This window comes from Rattus norvegicus, chromosome 4 (assembly GCF_036323735.1).
Source record: "Rattus norvegicus strain BN/NHsdMcwi chromosome 4, GRCr8, whole genome shotgun sequence".
Lineage (NCBI taxonomy): Eukaryota > Metazoa > Chordata > Mammalia > Rodentia > Muridae > Rattus > Rattus norvegicus.
Genome location: NC_086022.1, coordinates 146173973 through 146201609, shown reverse-complemented (window position 1 = coordinate 146201609; position 27637 = coordinate 146173973).

The following is a 27637-nucleotide window of genomic DNA, read 5'->3' as shown; positions in this document are numbered from 1 at the left end:
ATGTGGATGTTAATTTCCAATTCAGGAGCCCACCAGTCCTTCATTCAGCAACAGTTGATAGTTCTTCCTCTTTTGGATGATTCTGCTGCATTAGTCCTAGGTAAGCAACAGGGTACCCTAATGACCTGCTTTATCTTGTCATCGTACTGATGGCAAATCCTCATGACAGAATGCAAAACCTCTCACTTTTTTCCAGCTATGCACATATGCCCACACAAAGTCTCGTTCCAGCTTATTTCCCCATCTGCTGAGACACTTTAATGTCATCAAAGTTTCCTTTGTCCTTGGAAGGTTCTACTTACCTCTATCTTCTCACAGCACTGCACCTCTCGCATTAGTTATTTCTCTCATTTCTGTGACAAAAGCACTTGACAAGGAAGCAGAGAAGATGGCTCTGTTGATAGAGCATTTGCTGCACAAACACTAAGAGCTGAGTTCAAATCCTTAGCATCCATGTAAGAATTTGGGGATGGTGGTGCATAGCAGTAACTGCAGCCCTGTAGACTATGGAAACATAGGGAGTGTGTTGCTGCGGCTTGACTACAAGCTTAGCCTAAGGTTCAGTGGAATACCTTGTCTTAATGGAGTGAGGTAAAGAGTGATAGAGTAAGACACTCAATATTTGCATGTATAGTCATGAACAGCTGCACACACACACACACACACACACACAGAGAGAGAGAGAGAGAGAGAGAGAGAGAGAGAGAGGCAGAGACAGAGAGAGGGAGAGAGGGGGAGAAAGAGAAAGACAGAGGGGGAGAGAGAGACAGAGACAGAGAGAGAAAGAGAGGGGGGACAGAGAGACAGAGACAGAGAGAGGGAGAGAGAGAGGGAGACAGAAACATACACACACCTGAGAGAAAGGGAAGAACCTTAATAAAACAATCTAAAAGAGAAAGGATATATATGGCTCACAATTTAGGGCACCGTCGGTAGGATTGGAAAGCCATGACAGACAAATTATGTGGCCAATACTTACATTGCATCAATGATTAGATGGCAGAAAGAGACGAGAGAGCTACTCAGCTTACATTTTCCATTCTTCCCATTTTCTTCTGTCAAGGACCCTAGTCTGTAGGATTATGCTACCCGTATTCAGATCTCCCCTCCTCATTTAAACCCTCTGGAGATATCTTCACAGACATGTTTATAGATGTGTTCCTAACTGAACAGTGTGGCTGGCAGGGTGACAATGAAGAAGAGTTGACACATCTCTCTGAAAGTCTATCCCCAGTTTTCCTCATAATTCAACCCTTCCCATCACGGTGCTTCCAATCCCATTTCCTCTCTTTCAAGAAGGTTTTCTAATTCCTTGCAGGAAAGTGTTATCTGTTCAAGGGTAAATATCTCTATTACATCTTTTAAGAGTACTTATTCTCATCCAAGTACTGACCAGGTTCAACCATGCTTAGCTTCTGAAATGAGATGAAATCGGGCTTGCCCAGGCTGGGGATAAAGATGCTCAAGTATAGCCCTCCACAGTTGATGGCTTCTGGCCAAGATGTGGATCAGGAAAGGACTTAGTTTTTTTTTTTTAAGCAGCTGACTGGTAGTTTGACCATACTCTATTGAGTATATGGCCAATACAAATTAGACTTGTGGTGTGTGGGAGTTTTTTGTGTGTTTGCTTGTTTTTTTATCATGTATTTTTGGGAGGAAGTCACAAGAGTTGGAGGCATACCTGTGAGGATTAGAAAGTAAATGTGCTAGAGGCCTACAATGTAAATTTTCCAAATAATCAATAAAAATATTACATTGGAAGAAAAAAGAAATGAGGACTACAACAAATTAACGTTTCTAAAAAGTTCTCTTCTTAATGTCTTGCCTTTTCCTCTACAATGTGGAATTCCAAATGCTGTCCTTTAAACTCATGAGAAAAAGAACAAGTTGCTGTAGGAGCGCCTGTGTCCGTATTCACTTTGTGTCTCCAGTGATGGTTTCTATTCTTTGCTCCCTTTGTCACATCCTAGACAATGCAGGAGTGAGCAATATACCCCCATTGTCATCCTATCCACGCTGCCTGATGAAGATTTGGAAGGAAAGTTTAATAAAATTGTGGGTTTTTTTTCTGTCTTCCTCATCTTTCTAGGTATAGGTTTTTGTTTGGGACACCTAGTCAGCTGTGAAGAAACATAAGTAGAAAAACCACAGTTGGGAAAGGCTTGGGGGACATGATAATGTATACAAAACACCACAGCACTTTCTGTTATTGGCTTATCCCTGTAGGTGACAGTGCAACGGGCTGTTCTACTGTGAGCTGGTCCCTTGGTGTCGAGCCAAGGACAAATCTGGGCCCCACCACACTTGTCCCCCAGCATGACTCAATACTTCCTATGACAAACAGAGAAAGAAAAGATTCACTTTGCTTGTTGGAGGTCCAGTTCAAGTTCCTTTATCTTGATTTCTGTATGTCACTTCCACCTGCGTGTTGAGATTGAAAGGACTGATTGAGATGCAGGCTCATGAAGATGCTGGTGCCTTCCCAGCTCATGGATACTGACATGTTCTAACTTTCTTTTTCCATAATGCAATTGCCCAAAATTCAGCTGAGACTTTATTTTTTACATTCTGCTTCCTAGTGCCTTGCAAAACGAATCTGAGTGCACCCATCAAGTCATTTGATGCAGGTTCGATTTGTGAGCAGACAAGCTAGTTGTCTCCATAGGTATCTGTCCCATTATGGTGCTCACAGAGGGTTATGGCTATGCCCATATTTGGCCGAATGTGTAATGTGACTAAGAAAAAAAAAACAACAAAAATCACAGTAGCATCTGTTCCCTGATGCTGCTTCTTTACTTATAGGACAAATACAACCACATGGCTTAGACTCCAGGCAGATGTCTAAGAAGCTGCTATGGGTTGACTACTCTAAACCCCAGGAAAGGGTGAGTTAAACATCCTATGGTGGGGAGGTAAGGCATTAAATGAAGGTTGCTGCTTGAGGCGGCCTCTAACCTGAGAGTACTTGAGGAAAATTGTGGCTCCTTCGAGTAAGATGAGGCAGTCCACCAGCTCTCTGATATGGCGTCAGCAGAACCTGGGATTTGTGAGTAAATAGTCCTGTTGGTTTCGATATTCATCCTTGGTTTTTTTTTTTTTTTGATACTATTTGTTCTTTCGTACACATAGAGCAGATATGTCCAAATGGCCTAACTACAAAGGCACCAAATAGTATACTGTCCCTGAGTAGGTAAGGTATATGATATTGGGGTGGACATGGAGGAGAGAGGTAATATTTTGAAGCCCTTTCTCACACATTTTTGTTGGTACAAGAGTTCATCAATATTGTCTTGTTAGTGCATGTGTCACAGACCTGAAAATTAGCTGTAGCAGTAGGTCTGGTCTAGTTTAATTACATGTTTCACTTCTGTAAAGTAGCTAAGGATATGCTAAGGACTACTCTGAATGTGGCAAAGAATTCATTCCTGAAGAACTTAGCTTATTATCATCTCTTTCTTCAAATCAGGACTCTTCCTAATGGATGAAGCAATTTTTTCCCTCAGATTCTGAAGGATTTTGGAATCACACAAGGAAGTAGTTTCTCCACCCTCAGCAAAGGATGCATCCCCATACCCATCACTTGTAGGTAGAACCCTCTCTTTTCCTGCCACATTATTTATATGGCATTAGTTTGAAGGAATTCTTAATCAATATTTGAAAAGCAGCACCTGCTAGGGCTGTCTTCAGACTAACAAGTCCTGATTCTCTGGTAGGATAAGTTAGAAGCATGATTCTGGTTCTCAGAATTCTCTATAAAATTATGTCATAGCAGAGCCCAAAGACAACATTTTTAGTGATGGATTTACCATCACCTGTCTTCTTTGGCTGGCTTGTCCATAGACTCCTGGCATTTCATCCTATTCTCCTTACAAATAAATGTCTAGCTGTGTTGCTTTTTGGGTGTCTACTTCCAAGGAGACCAAGATGTGCTTAGTGAAAGAAGAGATTTAAGAACCAGATGTGTGTCTTAGAAGAAAGCCTCAGAGATGAAGGACTAGATTAAATGAGGAGATCTCATGAAAAGACAGAATGACAAGGAAGCCAATGTTGAAAGGAAAACTAGGACCTTGAATTGATGGTTCTCAGATGTTCAAACAATCCCCAGATGTGAAGAGGAAAGAAAGTTCCTAAACACTCAAACAAGCATCTTGGCAGGTGGTTTCCTGTCTAGGGCCTGGCTTTGTACCTGTAATACATCTACATTTTTTCTGTTCCCTGTAGTTTGGAGGAATTGGGACAGTACACTAATACTCCACCTGCTTTTAACATTTTTTTATTCCTTTTCTCCATCTTTATTAAATTGGTTATTTCTTATTTACATTTCAATTGTTATTACATTTCCCGGTTTCCAAGCAAACATCCCCCTAACTCCTCCCCCTTCCCTTCTATATGGATGTTCCCCTTTCCATCCTCCTCCCCTTTCCGCCCTCCCCCCAACAATCCTGTTCACTGGGGGTTCAGTCTTGGCAGGACCAAGGGCTTCCCCTTCCACTGGTGCTCTTACTAGGATATTCATTGCTACCTATGGGGTCAGAGTCCAGGGTCAGTCCATGTATAGTCTTTAGGTAGTGGCTTAGTCCCTGGAAGCTCTGGTTGCTTGGCATTGTTGTACATATGGGGTCTCGAGCCCCTTCAAGCTCTTTCAGTCCTTTCTCTGATTCCTTCAATGGGGGTGCCATTCTCAGTTCAGTGGTTTGCTGCTGGCATTCGCCTATGTATTTGCCATAATTTGGCTGTGCCTCTCAGGAGAGATCTACATCCGGTTTCTGTTGCTGAACCTGAGTAATTTCTAGACTTCATAATTTATTCAGAGTAGAAGCTTCTTTAGCCTGTAATCTGAGGCTAGGTAGTTCATGGGCAGGGTACTGACCTCCAGGGAGAGCTGTGTGCTGCACCAGAGAAAGCACAGAAGGGATCACACAGTGAGAGAGAGAAAACATACCACAAAGTTCTTTCAACACAAAACCAGTTCTGCAATGTTTATTTACTATTAATGACATCTTTGAAAGGATCAACTCATTTGTGAGGGCACAGGTCTTTGACTCAGTCCCTTCCTAATGGTCTACTCTGTCAAAATTCTAGCATGCTAATTTCTGGGGGGGGCACAGTGACATCAAAGCCTGACTCTGAGGAAGCATTTTTACCATTATTTTCTGTTCATTTTCAGAATGTGCTTTTAGAGGTAGAAGATGGAGGTAACGCACGACATTTTAAAGAACCAAGTGCCTTCAGTGTGATGGATTTCATTGACACTTTCATATTTCAATCTAATAAGTAGACAAAATTATAGAACTCAGTATTGGGAGACATCTTGAGGATTTGTCAGCAACAAATTCTTATCTTATTCCTTCAAAGTTCTCTAGCAAACACCTTCATTGTATACCATCAGTAAGTATTTAAGTACCTTTATAATAAATTTGGATGCAGACACAGAGGCAGACTCAGACAATAATTGAGAGCAGGCTGTCTTCCAGGGCAAGCATTTCTATCCGGTGTACCCCAGTCTGTAATTCTTTCTTTGACTCTCTTGTGGATGCAGTTACCCATCCTAATTATACTACTAAGAGGCCATGTTCTGATAAAAATCGTCATTATACAAATGTCACAGAAAGTCCTTACACGAATCTAGGTCTTGTAAGTAACTAGATGCCATCTTTTGAAGTAGTATAGAAATGAGGTAAATATAAGATATAGGAGTCTGCTTCAGGAGTAACATGGCTACTATTTTACAATAAGCTTTTCCTAAGTGGGAGGATATCTGGACACATGTCACATAGTTTATTAGTTACTTTTTTCTTATCACTAGAGCAAAACACCTGACAGATGTGATTTAGGGCAGGAAACATTAACTTTAGCTAGCTTTCCTTGTGGGAATAACATGGCAGCTCCATTCATTGTCTGTGGTAGGATAATTAGAATTGCTCATAGGTCAGTGGCCAACTAGGCAGCACAGAAGTTAGGTTTGCAATGAGACACTATAAGCTTATCACCACTGCCCTATGTTTTCAGCTGTGTACAAAGGGTTCCACAAATCCCCTAAAGAGTGCCACCACGTGGGGACCAAGTGTACAAACATATAAGACTGTGGAGGACACTTCACCTTCAAAGCATCATCAAGAGTAAATATACACACCGGAAATGTGGGCACTCATTCTCATGAGATTTTATGCACTGTACATCAAATCTGTTTTATCCAAAGAAGACAACAATACTCTCAAACAGTAGAAAGTTGTCATCTCCATAAAATGTTTATAAAATCACTCATACTTGTGGTTCACTATCAATTAAAATGAATTTTCATATATCTTAGTGCACATCAGATTCTCTGAAAGGGAACTTGGTGCTACTCCATTCTTTCTTTATAATTCCTTTGAGCCCCCTTAAACTGTCTCCCAAGAAGTACATCCAGTGTGCTCCAGTTGTTCTTCAGGTTCTGTAGTCACAAACCACTCCTAAGGAGTGACTCCATAAGCTGTTTCTACCAGTGTATTTTCCCATACTTAATTTCTTACAAAGCACAGCTTCCAGAATCAAGTAGCATATACCAAGCAAGGAAGTGTGAGAAATGATGGTAAAGTTTAGAAAGCTGTGCCAATCTTGGAGGTAGTGTGTCTCACATCATTGTGATGGAACCAAACATGTGCACAGTTACACAGTTTTTCTACAAGGCTCTTCTCAGGACTGAGCATTTAGTGATTATGAGTTTTAAAGAATGGATTGACTTTTTAGCTGTAGGATGATGTCATTATGCAGGTGAAGGCAGGTATAAGATAGAACAAGGCCTGTCATTGGACAAGAAAGAAGAAAGGGCAGGAGAAAAGTTTTAGAGAGGAGGAGGAGACTGGAGCAAGGGGAGAGAAGCAGCTGAGAGAACATGGAGGCAGATGTTATGATTCCTCTTTGCATATTTACAGGTTGTTATGAATATTCTTAAGGGATGGATGTGTACAGGGCTTTGTACGTCTAGGTGGGCAATTATATATTATCAATTGGATCAGAGATTATTGTGTTGTATGTTCTTTCATGTGGTGATTTAATTGAATTCAAAAGAGTATGTGGTGGCTGGAGACACCGGGCCGCCACGGACTTGGGATGTGTATGACTGGCATCTTGAGGCACTATGGTGCCAGATCTAGCACAGGATAAAATTCAGCATTATTTTAATTTTCCAGCAACAATTAGCAGTTCTCAGGTGATACATTCAGTTAAGTCTGTTTAGTAATGTGAATGGTAGTTATTTTTTAAATTGAGGTGAAGCTTTATTCAATCAACTAATTTTATTTTGGTGATTGTATTCCACAGCACAGGAATTACTCCTTATCTCTGCCTGATTTCTTAGAGAAGATGAAATATTAAAAGTGACATTTTCTATCATGCCCCTCAACTATGAGTTTCATTAGTTTTAATTAAAAAGGTATTATATGCATGAATGACAGTACAATCAGAGTTTGATGTCATGACTTTCATTGAATTCCCCAAATGTCAAGACACCATTATAGACACATTATAGACACCATTATAGATTCCTCAAAGGTTTGGCTCATGAATGAATCCAAATAGGTGAACTTGAAAGTTGATCATATGACTTAGCTCTTCTGTCCTTGATCTTCATGATAAAAGACTTTGGGTCATTCCTCCTCCCCGCCCCCCCCCACTTTATAGAGTAGAAGAATGTTACAAAAATAATTTGTGGCTTGTCATTTATTCATTAACATCTGTACTATATGATTTTTGACTTTCTCTTGACGCTATACATAAAAGGCTTGAAGGTCGTTCTTAGTGGAACTTTAGACCGAAGACAAAGTTTAGAATTACCTGTGTAAGCCAAGAAAGACAGCAAGAGTGATGCCCTATTTCTGGTTTGGGGATTGAAGAACCATCCCTAGTGGAAATAAAGATTACTGGAAGAAATGGAGTCACGTGTGCATGTAGTTGCTAATCATGATTTGTGACATGATATACTTGACGTATTCTGAGAGATCCAGAAGCATAAGATAAATTTGGATACATTCCTTTTTGAACCTTAGTGAGGAAACTGTTTCTAAATGATCTAGGTGATCACTTCAGGATTCATTATAGCATATTGAAGTGAGGAGAGCAGAAGCCTTTGGTAAGCTTTGGGTGAGATCACATCTATTTTTCTGGGTAGAGTTTAGTACATTAAAATCACTCAGAAGGTTTAGCTTGCAGTAGTAAGAGGTACAAGAGATTTGTATGTTCACAGAGCTCTCATACTCTTGTGCATCTCTGAATTTGCTGTCTCCTTTTGGAATGAAAGGAGAGTTTTGAAAATGTTCATATATTTCATATTGCTGTTATGACTACATACTTGGTGCTCAAATCTACATTTTAAAAATTCACATTTTCTTCAGTCATATACATCCATATAGGGTACTACAGTGGGTTTTCTGTTTAAAACTGAGATCCATGAAGGACTCATTCATTTTTGGAAGTTTCCAGAAATAATTCTTTTAAAATCATTCAAACATTTATATGTCCAATTATTTGCAAACATAGGTCATAGGCTTCTGATTCCATGTTGGTTATCAGTCTTGAGGCCTTATATGTCCCTCCTCATGCCTTCTAAGAAACCTTCCTAGAAATGGTAACCTAAATCTCTCTCATACCTTAAATCTGTCCCTTTTTCAACTTGTATCTCCTGAAGTCACTTAGAACTATTCTTAAACCCATTGAGTTAAGCCATACAGCTAGCCTAAGATAATGTATCTGATGCCCTCTGGCCTCAATTAAATTTGTGCATGGGTACCCAGGGATGAGAATTGTCCTGCCCATAATAGCAAGCCTCTCCCCATCTCTTCTGTCCACTATTTAACCTTAATTGAAGTTTCAGCCAAACAATAAAAGTTTCCCTATTCTACCACATTCAGGAAGGGCCACTTGCTTCTTATTTGTGTCTCCCAGACTTTTGGCTGTGCTTTCTGTCTTGTTATATTGTTATCGCTATGAGTACAATTGTCTCTACTCTTAGGCTGTACACGTTCTGAAGACAGAAAAGATACCAGACTTGTTTGACTTTGCCAGTTACTCAGTATGACTGGCTCAGTCCATCTGTTAAGCAATTGAAACCAACATTCTAGAATTTTCCTTGTCAGTAACTTCTTAACTCTTCATCTTTCAATTTGTCTCTCTCCTCTACCTTTTCCCTTTCTGCTAATCCAAAATCTGAAAGATTATGAAAATGCCTTTGTCCTCAATCACACAGAAGGCAGATTTCCATCAGAGACTAATTCAGTGGTATATCACACAGTCCTGAATGAGTCCTGAGTAAATGGCAGAGACAGGATCTGCAAGCCAATGTGGATTGAGCTGTTTGTCTGTCCTTGCATTTACAATATACTATTGAATCCTCTAATTTTTCTGTATGGGGATGGGATTCCTGCCAATTGTAGATGGGAAAACTGTGTCACGCAGAAGCAAGGGACTTATTTGAGCTTATTAGTATGGAGTAAAGTGGGTGCTTTGGATATTGGAACTAGGCGCCATCGGTTTGTTATACCTTTCTCTCTGGGTTGCCAAAACTCATGTGGTTTTCCCATTATCACTGACCTTGGGCCACCACTGTAGTGACTTCAGAAATGTCTCCATCGGTCTTTCCATGCTGGGCTTTATGATTCCAGCATTTACTGACCCATCTCCTGCCGTCTCCTTACAGTAATGACTCTCACACACACATTTCCTGTTGTCTCCATATATCAGTATGTCAACTATATTTGTATACAAGGCATGGTCAAGAATTATGGATCATGGGGACAACTTGGCCAGCTTAGCCAGAAGGCAGATGAAGTCATATTATGCAAGCTGAAACCTGCTATGTCTCCTTAGGGAATCCCTTGGATATATATGACCTGGAGCATTCTTCAAAATGAAAAGTATCAGAATTCAGGAGGCTAAAGGAAAAAACAAACAAAAGTAGACAAGGGAGCAAGTTTTGCCTTAAGATATTAGTCAGCAAACTCGTGTGAAGTCAGAAAGGAGAATATACTGGGTCTGTCAGAGAAGATTTACTCACATTATAATTCTAAAGTACTTCTCCTGACAGGCAACTTTGGGACCAGGACATTTTGTTTCTTTTTTTGGTTTGTTTGTTTTAACATGAGAAACTTAATTTTAGAGGTTCTTTTGTTTTGTTTGTTTGGAAAATGTGTTGAATCTATCCTTGCAAATTTAGTCATTCCATGTCATCTTATTATGTGTTCATAGGCTTCCACCATCTGCAGGGCACCCCACCTTCACCTCACTCTACTTGAGATGTGCCAAAGCAACATTGCCTAACTGCTTTGTAATCTGTGGATATCCTCGGATCAAGGAGATGGGGGCAACTTACAAATTCTTCCAGAAGTTGCATCAACTGGCAATTATCTCACAAAAGGGAGAAATGAAATTATTGTATTTTAAAACTTCTGTGTGGGTCTCTCTGTAGTGAATGCCCTGAAGGGATAAAACCTTCTCAGGGTGTACATGAAACTTCACTGATTTTGCTGGGATACGACGAGTAGCCAGAAGTTCAATAAACCTGAATGTGGACTGAGTGATTTCTGTGCCATTTTTTCTCCTTGCGTTTTTTGCTCCTTTTTATGTACAGTCCTCCAGAGCTGGAGGATGAGGATGCCCTGAGGGAGAGACGAGAGCCTATTCTTAGATCTTGTTCATCACTATACAGTAGTGGGTTGTTTTAGAGACACCTCAAAGCTTGGCAATACCTTTGATACTGGGTGTGTGTTATCCCTTCCTTCTGTGAGAACCAGTGAACGGCAAGGCGGGACAACACCGGGGATCTTGACTATTTGCAGTTTGAAGAGTGTATTTTCTTATGTTTGGATTTTTCATCTATTCTTGCTTCAAAATAAATGGAGTATAATCAGAGTCACTATAATGACAGTCCCCAAAGCGAGCTCTCCCCCAGTGAACTAAAACATTGCCCCAGTGTTGTAGGTACCGAGACTTGGGAACCAGGGAACTCTGTTAGTGTGTGAAGTAAATTCAGATTAGTAGAATGTGGCTGTGTCCCAGGTTCCGTTCCTCACTGCTGTCACTTCTCATATTGCCTAGGGCACTGCCACAGGCTTTGAAAGAAGGCAGACTGCCGGGCTGCCACAACAACCGGATGGCTTTGGCTCACTTGGATGCTTGCAGGGAACATGGACACATCAGAAAGATGAAACAAGGGCTCTTGAAGGAGGAGGTAGATGTTAACATCAACTCCAGGGGTGACTGCAGACGATAAGAAACAGGGGGCAGTGCGACAGGAGACTGGCAGATCCTAATTCTCAATAGCCAGATGCGTGCTACACTCATTACCACATGAATAAGGTTGTTCCCCCTCTCTTATGCTTCCCATGTTTCCTGCTTTTCAGAATCATTTCAGATGCTACAGCAAGTTCCATCTGTCTCCCTAATAAAGTTTCATGATCTCTTTGGAGTCAGTCAGGTCTCATTTTGCAACCAACTCTGTTGCATCCCTGGACATGTTTAACCAATCGATTTCTTCATTGTTTAACTCATAAAGCATAAGAAATAATGACTGCAAAGGTAGGTGTGTGTGTGTGTGTGTGTGTGTGTGTGTGTGTGTGGTTGTTTACCACTGCACTATTAATGCATGTACTTTGAGAGTACATGACTATATATATGTGCAGGTTTACATTCATGTGTAGGGCAGAGGACAATCACAGATGTCTTTCTTCAGGAGCTAGCCCACGTTGCTTTCTCTTAACACATGGCATCTCACTGGACTGGGATTTCCCAGTAGCCAAGGCTGGCTGGCCAGTGAGCCTCAGTTTGCCTGCTTCTACCTCCCCAGCACTAAGGCTTCATATGTGGACCACTACCTCTTTCATTCGTTCCTGAATTTGAGGACTCAGATCCCTGCCCTCATCTTGGCACTCAGCAGTGTACAAACTGAGATATCTCCTCTGCTCTGAGTAAAGTTTCCGGGAAAAAGTTGGTATTTATAAAATTCCTAGTCAACAAAATACACTGTGGTCAAAGATGACAGGCATTTCAGTTTAAACCACCTCTGAAAGTTCCCTCGGTGGTACACACCATGATCGGCATCTTTCGAATGGAGGGTGATCATGCTTCATGTAATAGGCAGTTTGTCCAAGTCAAGGTAAAGCATGGATGGACAAAACTCTTGACCTGAATTTCCCAGGCCTCCCTTTCCTAGCACTGCAAATTGACTTGTGTAAATAAGAAAAATGAATCATCTTAATTCTACAGACCAGAATATTTGACAGGATATTTGACAGGGCCATATACCCCCATGAAGAATACACACACACACACACACACACACACACACACACACACACACACACACACACCACCTACTACCATCACGACCAACACCAACACCTCAATTTCTTTAAACTAGGGTCTTTGTAGATAACCTTTCATTTCTTTGCTTGACCCATGTGTCACTTCCATGTGTGATGCCACCTGTTCATCTTCCTGTGTCTGAGTCCATGTTTCTTTTCATGTTACTGGTGTGTAATTATTGTGCACAACACTGCATTTCATAAAGACAGTTTCTTTAAAGCGTGCCATGTGCTTTGCTTGGGCCATTATTCCCAGTATTCTTTCCTGTTCCTTCTTGCCTCTATGTTTCCTCTCCCTTCTTCACATTCTCTCAACCATCTTCTCCTACTTTTCTCATATATATGGAGAAATGGAACATACCAGGAAGAGCCATGCCTATTTTGTGTCCTCACACTGGCAAGGGATTCCTGGCTAGGGTTCACGAGATGCTTTACTCTGTGTCTATTCTGCTGACTTGCCAAGAGGCTGGATGGAGTTCCAGGCAGCTGTGCAGCATCTATTTGCTAACTGTTGAGTACTTTCTCCATGCAAAGCTCTGTGCTAATCATGGAGGAAAGCCAGGTACTTAGTAAACTGCTGCCACCAGTGTCAGGTCCAAGGCTTGAGTGTGCTGTGAGTTCCTTGAGCCTCCTGAGAACCAAACTAAACAAACGCACAATTGGAGCCTAATGTTGAAATAAACTACATCTATGAAGTGTTTGCTTTCTTCATTATTTTTGGAATCTGCAGACTGAACTCAGGGTCTTATTGAGTCTAATACCGTACTACTTCTCCAGGACTTTCTCTCTCTCTCTTTCTCTCTCTCTCTCTCTCTCTCTCTCTCTCTCTCTCTCTCTCTCTCTCCCATCCCTCCCCCCTCTCTCTCCCTCTCTCTGCCTATCACTCCCTCCCCCAGATCTTTGCCTCTCTTTTTACCTCATTCCCCTTTTTCTTCCCAATCTCTCCTTTCTTACTTTCTCTATGGACCCCACTACACTTCTTTCTCCTTCCCTCTCTTCCTTCCAATCTCCTTTTTACACCTTCTTTCTCTTCGCCAATCCTAACTCTTTATCCTTCCCCCGTCATCATTTTTCTTTCTTTCCTCATTCAATATTTCTCCTTCTATCCTTGCTGTCCTATCTCTAGTTCCCTCTCATCCCCTCCCTTTTCTTTCCATTTGTGACACTAAGGGGTGGAACACAGTACTTCAGTCATACTCTATAAACATTCTGCCTCTAAATTATATGAAGAAGAATTTGGAAAGACCCTATATGTTTGGGTCATGGGGAGCCAGAGATGACATGGATTGTAAATGTAGATCGAATTTACAAGAAATTATAAAAATGATCATATACTAGAATTACATTTATAACTTATTTCAACTTTTGGATAAAGTTGGGTGAAAACATGATGACATTTAAGTGAAATTAATGTAACTCTTTTGACTTTACACGTAAAGAAAATTCTCGGTGCTATTCCAGAATTGGAGGTGGATGGCACTCATTGAGATCCTCCACTGGATAATAGCAAATGACACTACTCTAATTCAATTTCTCTTGCTGTGGTAAAAATATTCTGGCAAAAATGCAGCTCAGTGGTTTATTTTGGCTTACAGTTCTAAGTTTCAGTCCATTATTGCACAGAATTCGAAGTGGTGGGAGCTTGAAGAAGCTAGTCGGTACACATCCATGGCCAAGAGCAGACAGATAGTTGAATGTCCACCAATTCACTTGCTTCTCTTTACACAGCTCTGTCTACAGTCTCATTCAGTTTGAAATCCCTTGCCTAGGGAAAATCACCACCCATAGTGATCTGGGATTTCCCCCTTCTATTAATTGAATTAAGACAATATCCACAGAATTGCCCACAAGCAGACACAAGGTAGACAATCCTTCATTAAGACTCTCTTATAAAGCAATTCTAGTTTGTCAAGTGGACAATTGCAGGTAACCATCACAGTCATTAGTATCTGAAGTCAATTCATAGAATTAAGCATGATCAATTAGTTCTTAGTTACTATGTCTTTCATGTTCAGTTTTCTTCCTTGGGCTTAAAGGGGAAACTTTTAATGGAGAGTTATGTAGTGGCACACTACGGTAGAGACAGAACTGAACCTCAGCTGTGGGAAGACTGCGGCTCCTAGAGAGGAGTCACACCATCAGAGAGCACAGTATCACTGTCCCCATTCCCAAAGGAGGTAGCCAGATTTTTCATGATGATTGAATTTTGAGAAATCTACTCTTCTGCCTATACACAAATACCATGGTCCCTGACCATGTTGGGTCTCTTTTGAGAAATCTGGTCTTATGTATTGTCATCTTGTTCCCAGAAATCTCTGGGTGAAGGTTGCTCCCTTTCCCCAGGGAAGGAGCTTCTATGCATAGTCCTTTAAGAAACTCTGCTGCAACTTAATCTGTGAAAATGAAGCCCACTGCCTCAGAAGCACCAGTTGCTCCGACGCATAGTTAGAGAATGTTTGCTGTTCATTGCCTAAATGATCACCTGCACGGAATCCGGTGACAGTGCCTCCTGGTCCATTTTGGGGATTGGATTCTTATAAGTCTTTGAAATTGCCATGGATTCTGGAATGTGTTTTCTGTAATTATTGCTAAAACAAGTGGCCAACAATTGCTTGGTATGGAATAGAAAAAGACTAAAAGGAGTCCTGTCTGAAATGAAATACAGAAGATCAAGGTTTGCCCATCATCTTCATGGGTGTAACTTGGCAACACACTACAAAATGTCTCCACGTGGTGGACATTTCCTGGAAGGTGTTATGTGACACTTTGGCATTGCTTTCCTGTAGGCATTGTCTGTACTCCTTTCCTTCTTCTGAAATGGAGCATGGTATCAAGCCCACAGAAATGAGAATCTCTTATGATCTGAGATATTGTTTCTACAATGGTGTTTTAATGACTACTCCTGGGTTGTATCATTAGGAAAAAATACACATTCATGGAGGTTACCAGGAAAGCTAGCATCATTAGAGCAAGAGTTTCTTGGTGATGATAAGCTGCATCTTCCTTGGAGAGGAAACAGCAGGATGTCTGTATGAGAATAGCCCTCCTTCCATCTTTAAAATGCAGCAACTTCAGCTTCTTTATAACATAGATCCCTGGGAAAGATGTCATAGCACTTTAGATTAAAAGAATAATGAGTTGACTCAACACAGGCTCATGGAACATTGCCTGGAGCCTCCAGTAACCAATGCACCACCAGATGCAGATGGGCTCTGAATTCATTTGATTCTGATTATGGTTTTAAATTCTTTAAGATGCAACAAAAGTAATAAGCCTTCTATGGGAACTGTACGATGATTTCTAAATTTAAATTTATTTCTGGGCTAACAACATGTGGCAGAATGCCCCCTGACCATGCTGGCCATGGCAACAAACAACAGCATCCAATCAGCTTTTGATCTATGACAACTGTGACACTAAAGGATATTCTGTGCTGCTGTAGTTATTTGGCAGATTAGCTGAATCAACTGCACTTATAGTTTGAAGTGTTTTCAACTTGCCACATGTTTGTCAAATCATGTTCCCATTATAAGTTAAGGAATACTTGTAGTTAGGATGTGGGCCCCTAGAGGACATATTCAAGTGCTCTAGAGAGGTGGCATAAGGAGACAAATGGGCATTTTAAGGGTATATAAGTTTGGCTTTGGTATAACAAAAATCTCTCCAGCAGGAAGAGATTTGATCACAGAATCAGATGCTTGAAAACTTACCCACCAGGTTGGAGGGGTGATTCTAGACCAAGCACACGGATGGTTGCTTTCTCCTATGCTTAGAAACTATGGAGAAAGCAACCGCTCCCTCCACACTAGCTTTGTAATCTCAACAGATGCTATGCTGGCAATTCTTATCCCTTTGCTTTAAGAGCATTCTGAAACACAAGCACCTGCCCAGCATGAGCCAGTCAGTCATCCCACAGCTGTGATCTCCAGAGATATCACTGGAACTGGACCCTGATTCTTTCCCCTGTGGTAACTAGGATGCAGAAATAAGAAAAGTCCATTTCTAACCTTGGTTTTTAAGCTCCTTCTGGCTACTAGCCTTCCTTGAAGTGTAAGTGCCTCATTTTAGTCTTATGTTTCCATGATCACACTGCATCCTCTTCATCCATTTTCTTATTGGCCATTCTCTTTTAAAGATGGTAAGGACCCTACTACCCAAAGAGTACACATGGACAGGCCCAAGGCTCCAGCTGCATATGTGGCAAAGGATGGCTTTGCTGGGCACCAATGGGAGGAAAAGCCCTTGGTCCTGCCACATACACACACACAGACACACACACAAACACACACACACACACAGTCACACACACACACACACACACACACACACACACACACACACACACACACACACACACTGTGTTAAGGACCCATCTTTAAAAGATATTCCAGGAAGGTCTCCCCATTACAGGATGCAACTGCAAATGCTTCATTTAAAACAACTGTGGTACTTATCATGGCTGAGACTTGACGCCTTTGGGACACCATCCTGCTCATCCCTGCATTTTTTTTACATGTCTCCTATACGCTGTCTTTGAGGACTAGTTCTTGCACATTGGCAATTAAATGTGTTTTCCCTGGTAAACAATAACTATTTGGTTTTCATTATTTAGTTAGCATATCCAGGACATGTTTATCCACCAAACATATTGGATTACTTACACTCAAGCTGATCATCTTACTAACTTACTTTCTAGTATCTTCCTTTGCCTTCTTCTTGTGGGCTATTATTTTTCATAAACAGTTTATGGTGTGGCAGGAGAAGTGGTTCAGCAGTTAATAGTGCCAGCTACTCTTCCAGAGGACCCAGATTTTATTCCCAGCACCCTCATGGTGACTCACAACCATTTGTAAATCCAATTCCAGGGATTCTGATGCCCTCTTCTGGCTCTGCAGGCACCAGAAATGCATCTGATAAACACATATACAGGCAGCACATCCATACACAGAAAATAATTTACAAAAAAATATATTTTGTTTCAAGAGGTTTAAACCTAATATCTCCCACATGTGAGTCAAAGACCACCATTAAGGCATGCCCTCAACCCAAAGTATTGTTTTAATATTTAAAAAATACTGCTGTGTATGTGTGTATATGTAGACATGTCACATGGACCTGTAGAAGCCTGTAGAGATGTTTAGACTCCCTTGTGCTGGAGTTACAGGAAAGCTATGAGCATGGATACTGAAAGCTGAATTTGGGTCCTTTTGGATGCTATATGTTTTTAACCATTGAGTCATCCCCTACTGCCCCCTATACTTTTATTATTCATGGAACTTCTCTGTCTTTTTCTGTGTCTCTTCAAATCCTGGGGAATAATTTGTATCTGAAATCTCAGTTGCAAATCCATTAAGGAAATGTATCTTTCAGCTCTGCCACTCCCTTAGTTAAAAGGAGTAGGTGAGCTAGGACTTCTGCAGTATTCAGCAGATAGTGGGTTAACCCTGCTATGTTTCCTTCTAACTTTCGCAATCCTTACTTAGTCCAAGTCACCTGTGCTACCCTGGCTTTCTGAGTGGAGCAACATGGCTTTGGAGTAGGGAGATTTGAGGGTGTGTGGACATCAGCTGGGCACAGAACTTGGTGGAAGATCTTGATGTATCTTGATAACTTCATGTGTTTATCACACTTTAGTAGTGGGAATTACTGCAGGGACGATGTTGATTTTGGAGGACCCAAGAAAGTCTATGACAGTTAACAAATGAGAGAAGAGAAATGTGTCTTCAGCCTGTGCAGAGATGGATAACGGATTTATTTAGATGAGGATGAAAATGCGGTGTTTTGTTTTGTTTCTGATTAGTGCCACCTGGACTACAGCTAGAATTCACCCTGTTTTAATTTTGATAAGGAAGGTACAAGTGAATTGAAGCATGGAAGATTAGACTGAGACCAAATCTTAAATCTATTCAAGACTCTTTGACACAGAACTTGTGCCTGGGACCCAGTGTGTCACTGTGATTCCTTGAGCGTTAGCCTTAGGGGTATGTCTAGAGAAGCAATTTACATTAAAATACACTCCAGCAGGAAGTAAACAGGTAACTGTGGTTGCTACTTAGAGAGTGAATGGACTTCAGAAAGTGCCTAACAACTTGTGCAAAATGTCCTAAAGTGGTCCTCACCAGCTTGCTGCTTTCAGTGTTAAGCAAGTCTGGGGGACTTCTCTGCCCAGGTAGGCTTCCATAGATACTTTCAGAACACAATGAGCCAGCCCTGCATTTGGCATTTGCCAGATTTCTGGAAAGAATAACCTTTTTCCCAGAAAATCACACCAATTCTGACTCTTTTCTCTCTCTGTCTCTCTCTGTCTCTCTCTATCTCTCTCTGTCTCTCTCTGTCTCTCTCTGTCTCTCTCTCTGTGTCTCTCTCTGACTCTGTCTCTCTGTGTCTCTTTCTGACTCTCTCACTGTCTCTGTCTTTCTCTCTCTGACTCCCCTTCTCTCTGATTCTCTCTCTCTCTCTCTCTCTCTCTCTCTCTCTCTCTCTCTCTCTCTCTAGTTCTTTTCCCCTCTGTCTCTGCTTTCCCTCTTCTCTACTCAGTTTCAATAATCGCGATGAAATTTCTAAAATTTGATGGCGATACCCTTCATATGTCTTATTAGTGTCGGTGCTTTGAGGTACTATTATATAGTTGTTAGATGAAAGAAGTTGCTAGAAATAGGGAGACATACATGACATTTCCTTGGGCATAGCTGGAGAAACACTATCCCAGTCACCTACTTCTGTGCTTTTTTTTTCAGGAGCAGCAATATTTTAGGAGACACTGACATGCTTGAAAGCAAAAAAATTATAGCCATTGAGGGAAGAATCTCTCATCTGAATAATGGCCCACAGATGATTCCTGTAGCTCTTTCCTTATGATAATGTGGGCTATGGGCTTGATATCTGAAGGCAGAGCAGACATTTCATGAGTGTGAGGATGAAGGAATGTGAAAGCCAGTGTGTGTGTGTGTGTGTGTGTGTGTGTGTGTGTGTGTGCGTCTGTCTGTCTGTCTGTCTGTCTATGTGTGCATATGTGTAGATGTTTATGTGTAGCTAAAACGTAAGGTTACTCAAAGTTCTATCACTTAACCTTGACACAATCTTGATGCACTCTAGAAATATGGTAAAGGTGAAGTGCATGAGGCTGCTGGAGAAACACAGTAGATGTTTAACTAAGCACGCACTCTAAAATGAATATAAGCATGTCATAGAGTGACCATTTAAATCTGTACCACAGTCGCCCTTCACCACTGCCTAGTGTCATGTACTATATAAGTTGCATTTTTTAGGTCAGTATTCATTCTATAGTCTAAGATAGTCTCAAAGCCCCTTGTGCTGATATTACAGGTGAGTATTCCTTTGTTGTCAATCATATAAAAATAATTCTCAGGTGAGTAAGTGGTTGTTTCTCTTTCTCTGTTGGTGTAGTGTGTGTGTGTATGTATGTATGTGTTACATATTTTGCTTGCATGTATGTACATGTGTGGTAAAGATGAAATTGCATATGTACAGGGGAGTGCAGACATGTTGACATCTAAATTTATGTCAGGTGTGTTCATTGATCACTTGACACTTTATTATTGAAGATCAAGTAATTTATTATTCTCAATCAAACCATCATATGCTGTAAACATCTCTCATGAGAGTCTTTTGATATCATGATGTAAAAATAAAGTCACAATATCATTAGACTTGACTTTTTGCCTGTGTATATGTTATGGTCCAAAAATTTCTCTGTCCATATACACATCTCAACTTTCTTCCCTAGTGTAAACTGACCTCAATGTCTTCATTAGATATAGAGAAACTGGCTTGTCAATTAAGTAGCTTCATCCAGGGGTCTACATTAGGCAATTTCCTTAGAAGTTGCATATCAATGCTAAGGTGAGAAGATTCTCAGGCAAAAAAGTAAGATGTTGGTCATCTTTAATTCTAACTGTTTAAGTGTTAGAAGCCTTAGGGTAGAAGTATTTTGTTCAAAATACATATGTATCTGGGTAATTTTTGTAAATGTAGAAATGGGACCTTTAAAAGGACCTTCAAGAAGGAATGAGAATCTTTAGAGGAATGTAGAAAAGAAAAAGAGTGTTAAGGAATCTTTGATATAAATTCATGTTCTGTCTGATCCATCAACTTCTCTCCCTGGAAATAGTTATAAACTTGTCAATACGTAAACCTCTGAGCTTCAGTTAGAAGTTATAGTTTGATGCTTAATCCCATAGAATTAATGAGGGATTCAAGCATAGTGTTGCTGTTAATCTTATTTTGTCTAGGTTTGGGCAGTTTCCTTAGAAGTTGTTATTCAGCGCTAAAGTGAATAGAGTCCCAGGTAAAATGAAGATGTTGCTCACCTTTCTGGAGATCAGTTGAGGAGACTGATCTGCATTTACATAGATGTTTCAGAGACATGTATTTCCCTGTAATAGATTCCTACTATGGTTCTGAAATCCTCCTAGTAGCTAAAATGTCTAAACTCTCTAGTGTTCCTCTCTTGGGCATCATAGATGTAAGCATGGGATCTGTCATGTATAGATGAGCATTAAACTAAGAAGCAAACGACTGAGGGTTTTAAAGGCAGTAGTTTTCTTTCTCACATTTAGAGAAGCGGTTGCTTTCCTTTAGTGGCTTCTTGATCATGAGATCAAATTGGGCCTGGGGGACAGAGCATATCATGGAGACACTGAAGCATAATGAAAAGTAACCAGCTTATAACTAGGAGACAATACACAGTGATATCTGACCCAGATCTCAGATTTCTAACCTTCTAAACTATAAGAAGATCCCACATCTCTGGTGTTTTGTTCAACACAAGACACTAGCCCATGAGATGGGGCCACCTTCATTGAAGAAGGCTCTCCACCCCTCCACCAGTCATCTCTGGAAATGCCGTCACAAATACACCCAAAGATATCGTAGGCAATCGTTAATCTAAGAAGACCTGACAGCTGAAAGGGACTATCTCAACTTGTTCTTGTTGTATCCCTTGGAATTTTGTAAGGTTAGGGAGCAGTGTGTTCCTAATGTTTTATTTCCAGATGTACATACACATCAATATCAGTACATAAATACACACACACACACACATACACACACATACACACACACACACACACACACACTATCTTATGATACTATTAAAAAGTAGCAACTGTTTGGTAGATTATAAAGAAAACAAATGTATTTTTCATATTTTAGTAGGTTAGAAATATGAGATCTGGTTGCACGTTAGTCAGATACGAGTGAGGGCTGTCTTCTAGTTATCAACTGGATGATTCTATTACACTCTACTGTCCCTTAAGAGTATAATAATCCCTATTCACAAAGGTCCCATTCTCATCACTCATCAGTCAGTTTAATCATAATCCCTTCAGAAAGGTCCCACCCCTAACACTATCCCATGAGAAGGCTTTTTTAAAACATGGATTTCAGAGCATTATAATTATTTATCAAGCATGTATACCAGTCTATATTCATCTGCCATAGATAGACACGTGCACAGAGAGACAGACAGACAGACACATCCATATATACATATACACACCTATATACATGCAATAGATGGCTAAATAGATTTGATGTGTAGTTGTGTTTAATAAAATATAAAATATTAGGAATGTACCCTCACTAGTCTCCTCCACACACAAAAATCCTTATCAGCATTTCTGGGGCCTCTGCCTTGCCCATTGGACGATATTTTTCTGCCTGGCATTTTGTTTTGTGGATTAGCAATGAGCTGGATGCATATTGGTGGGGGTGACTGTAATTAGTGTATTAATCAATGCTTAGTGGCTGGTGTCTCTGTTACTCTTAAGAATATGCGCTGTGGAATTTAGAAAATATTCCTCTGACCATGTCTTCCTTGTGATTTTTGTTTTGGTATGGAATGGAGAAAATGCCTAGATGGTGTGCAGAGCCCACTAGGCCTTTCTACTGTAGCCACACGGTCTAGAGTAACTGTTCTGTAGTGTGTGTTCAGAGATGCTTTTCAACAGGAAGCCAACGATCTGTGCTGTTTGCCCTCTGAACAGAGATCCATAGGATGGCTTTAAAACTGCTTTCCCATGTATACAATTTAGTAAACCCATAGTGAAAATAAAGAGTAAATAATTTTTCATGATTGTATAACTCATTTTATATATTTCTTTCCAGGATATTTCTTGGCGTGTATATTTGTATTTATGCACTTGAGATAAGTTTTAAAATAATCGTGAGCCTTTCTCTGTTACCTTCCATTTTTTCTTTTTTGAGTCATTTTCAATACAGTTTAACAGTCCACCTTAGTGCCATTATTATGTTCTGTCTTCTTTTAAAAAGTACTGTATATGCTTTTATTAAATTGTATTTTATTCCTGTTGGGGATTAATTTCTTATATGGTGGTTGGGTAGTATTTGAATAGCCTTCTGGGGCTTAGTGTTATAACATGTGTTTATAGCATGTGTATGGCCTCTGTTCAATCCATCACAGAAGTTTAAAAAAGAGCAAAAGAAATTATTGTCTATTTTTTATAACATAGGCACCAAATGTTGAGGCTCCATAGTCAGTGGGTTATTAGTTCAATTTCTACATTGCCATTTGTCAACAAATGACATTAAGGAATTGTTTGGCTTTTTCAGTTCTCCTGTAGCCTTTAAGGTCTAGATAATGTCAGATTACATACATTGTATGCACACACACACACACACACACACACACACACACACACACACACACACCTCTCACGTACAGAGGAAGTGGATGTTTTTAAGTTTAAATGGTACCTATGTTTAGGTGAACATATTGCCAGGTGCACAGCCAGTTCCTCTTTAATTGATATCTGTCACCTCCATTGTCAGCATGTCTGAGGAGACAGAAAAGGATCCCTGCTTGCTTGCTTAGCTCAGGGGCCTGGCTGTTTCTCTGAGCACGTATTGTTGCCTGGCCGGATAGCATTGCTAATATGAACTCTGTAACTGTCCATCTCATAGCCACACACAGTCTTTTCCAGAGACCCTCTTTGTTAGAAGGAGAAGTCAAAATAATAAGAATATGCTACCTTACTCTAACAGTGATGCCACTGGCCAGCTGTGTAATTCAAAGAATGATTTTTGCCTGGGACAGCATGACTTTTTTTTTAAATATAGTGAATAGCTTCCTGCTGATGGGTGGCATAGCCATTTCTAAACTGTAAAACCAGGTGTGTTGATAGCTAGGTCTGTGCTCACCGGACTCTCCATGCTCTCTTAGAGCTCAGGGGGCAGCCAAATAGCAGATAAGACAATGGGTGGGAATCCCTGTTTTCTAAATAGAAATGAATGAGGTCTTTGTGGAACAGAAGAAATCCAGTGGGCCGTGGACCTGCAGAGACTCAGATTGTGTCCCTTGAAGAGTCAACTCTGGGACAAAGTGCAACATATAATGGGCAACCTCTCCTGTAGAATGCAGATCTTCAGAGACAAGGACTTGATCATCTTAGCCTACCTCCCTATCTCCAAAAATTTGGAATAGTTCCAGGAATACTCTAAGTATTTACATGTTTAGATGTAAATGTCATGTAGCTCAACATGTAATGGAGAAATAAAACTAAGCATTGTTTTCCCGAATCTAATTTGGACCAACAAAGTGAATCTAGAGAAAAAGAAGTTTGAAGGTAAAAACCCATGGCCCTGTGCTCCTGAAGAAGGGTGCATCTAGAAACCTAGCTATAGACAAGCAGGTAGAGTAGGCCTGGGGATGAAAAATCTCAAAAATCACAAGAAATTCTAGCAATGAGCCTGGAACCAAGGCAGAAACATGGTACACTACGAAGCAGAAGGTGCTTAGTACTAAAGAGAATTACGTCTCTCTCACCATGACCTCAGGGAAGAGGAGCAAACAGAAGGGACTGAAGGAGACACATGAAACACTGCACATTAAACTTGAGTCCTAGGACTTCTTTACTTCCAGCAAGTGGAAGGGGTAGGGACAAGCACAGGTCACCAAAGAGAGTGACAGGGACTCACAAAGGCAGAGTCAGGATGCGAACTGTCCAGAATAGTGGGAGGTGTGCAAGGTGTGCTAACACACGCAAGAAAATGTTTTTGTACTCTGCTTTTTTGCTGGCTTATCTTCATTATTTTATTATGTGTGAGGCTGACACTGGAAGAAAGACTCTAGGTGTTGAGATTTGAGCATTAGGAAACACAGGGTAGAGTGTCTTGTGTCTAGGCAGCAGTTTGAGATGCACTTCAGGAACCCCACCTCAGCCCTAATAAATTCTAAGTGTAGTGCACAGCATTGTGGCTTCTTCTTGTCTGTTTGCTTATTTCCTTCTACTTAGTTTGAGGCAGAGTTTCCCTACATATCTGTATGTCCCACTCCTCTCTCTGTAGAGTAGACTGAACTTCAAGTTGGTGCAATCTTCCTATCTCTCAGTATTCTAATTTGATAGAATTATAAGCCTCAGCCTCTATGTTCAGCATTCTATTTAGCCCTTTAAGAAATTCCAATGCCCTGCAGGGGTGGTTTAATATACGGAAAACCATCAACGTGATCCATTATATAAACAAACTGAAAGAACAAAACCACATGATCATTTCATTAGATGCTGAGAAAGCATTTGACAAAATTCAACACCCCTTCATGATAAAAGTCCTGGAAAGAATAGGAATTCAAGGCCCATACCTGAACATGGTAAAAGCCATATACAGCAAACCAGTTGCTAACATTAAACTAAATGGAGAGAAACTTGAAGCAATCCCACTAAAATCAGGGACTAGACAAGGCTGCCCACTCTCTCCCTACTTATTCAATATAGTTCTTGAAGTTCTAGCCAGAGCAATCAGACAACAAAAGGATGTCAAGGGGATACAGATCGGAAAAGAAGAAGTCAAAATATCACTATTTGCAGATGATAAGATAGTATATTTAAGTGATCCCAAAAGTTCCACCAGAGAACTACTAAAGCTGATAGACAACTTCAGCAAAGTGGCTGGGTATAAAATTAACTCAAATAAATCAGTTGCCTTCCTCTATACAAAAGAGAAACAAGCCGAGAAAGAAATTAGGGAAACGACACCCTTCATAATAGACCCAAATAATATAAAGTACTTCGGAGTGACTTTAACAAAGCAAGGAAAAGATCTGTACAATAAGAACTTCAAGACACTGAAGAAGGAAATTGAAGAAGACCTCAGAAGATGGAAAGATCTCCCATGCTCATGGATTGGCAGGATTAATATAGTAAAAATGGCCATTTTACCAAAAGCAATCTACAGATTCAATGCAATCCCCATCAAAATACCAATCCAATTCTTCAAAGAGTTAGACAGAACAATTTGCAAATTCATCTGGAATAACAAAAAACCCAGGATAGCTAAAGCTATCCTCAACAATGAAAGGACTTCAGGGGGAATCACTATCCCTGAACTCAAGCAGTATTACAGAGCAATAGTGATAAAAACTGCATGGTATTGGTACAGAGACAGACAGATAGACCAATGGAATAGAATTGAAGACCCAGAAATGAACCCACACACATATGGTCACTTGATTTTTGACAAAGGAGCCAAAACCATCCAATGGAAAAAAGATAGCATTTTCAGCAAATGGTGCTGGTTCAACTGGAGGTCTACATGTAGAAGAATGCAGATCGATCCATGCTTATCACCCTGTACAAAGCTTAAGTCCAAGTGGATCAAGGACCTCCACATCAAAGCAGACACACTCAAACTAATAGAAGAAAAACTAGGGAAGCATCTGGAACACATGGGCACTGGAAAAAATTTCCTGAACAAAACACCAATGGCTTACGCTCTAAGATCAAGAATTGACAAATGGGATCTCATAAAACTGCAAAGCTTCTGTAAGGCAAAGGACACTGTGGTTAGGACAAAACGGCAACCAACAGATTGGGAAAAGATCTTTACCAATCCTACAACAGATAGAGGCCTTATATCCAAAATATACAAAGAACTCAAGAAGTTAGACCACAGGGAAACAAATAACCCTATTAAAAAATGGGGCTCAGAGCTAAACAAAGAATTCACAGCTGAGGAATGCCGAATGGCGGAGAAACACCTAAAGAAATGTTCAACATCTTTAGTCATAAGGGAAATGCAAATCAAAACAACCCTGAGATTTCACCTCACACCAGTGAGAATGGCTAAGATCAAAAACTCAGGGGACAACAGATGCTGGTGAGGATGTGGAGAAAGAGGAACACTCCTCCATTGTTGGTGGGATTGCAAACTGGTACAACCATTCTGGAAATCAGTCTGGAGGATCCTCAGAAAATTGGACATTGAACTGCCTGAGGATCCAGCTATACCTCTCTTGGGCATATACCCAAAAGATGCCCCAACATATAAAAAAGACATGTGCTCCACTATGTTCATTGCAGCCTTATTTATAATAGCCAGAAGCTGGAAAGAACCCAGATGCCCTTCAACAGAGGAATGGATACAGAAAATGTGGTACATCTACACAATGGAATATTACTCAGCTATCAAAAACAACGACTTTATGAAATTCGTAGGCAAATGGCTGGAACTCGAAAATATCATCCTGAGTGAGCTAACCCAAACACAGAAAGACATACATGGTATGCACTCACTGATAAGTGGCTATTAGCCCAAATGCTTGAATTACCCTAAATGCCTAGAACAAATGAAACTCAAGACAGATGATCAAAATGTGAATGGTTCACTCCTTCTTTAAAAGGGGAACAAGAATACCCTTGGCAGGGAAGAGAGAGGCAAAGATTAAAACAGAGACTGAAGGAACACCCATTCAGAGTCTGCCCCACATGTGGCCCATGCATATACAGCCATCCAATTAGACAAGATGGATGAAGCAAAGAAGTGCAGACCGACAGGAGCCGGATGTAGATCGCTCCTGAGAGACACAGCCAGAATACAGCAAATACAGAGGCGAATACCAGCAGCAAACCACTGAACTGAGAATAGGACCCCCGTTGAAGGAATCAGAGAAAGAACTGGAAGAGCTTGAAGGGCCTCGAGACCCCATATGTACAACAATGCCAAGCAACCAGAGCTTCCAGGGACTAAGCCACTACCTAAAGACTATACATGGACTGACCCTGGACTCTGACCTCATAGGTAGCAATGAATATCCTAGTAAGAGCACCAGTGGAAGGGGAAGCCCTGGGTCCTGCTAAGACTGAACCCCCAGTGAACTAGACTGTTGGGCGGAGGGGGACAATGGGGGGAGGGTGGGGAGGGGAACACCGATAAGAAAGGGGAGGGGGGAGGGGGATGTTTGCCCGGAAACTGGGAAAGGGAATAACACTCGAAATGTATATAAGAAATACTCAAGTTAATAATAATAATAAAAAAAAAGAAATTCC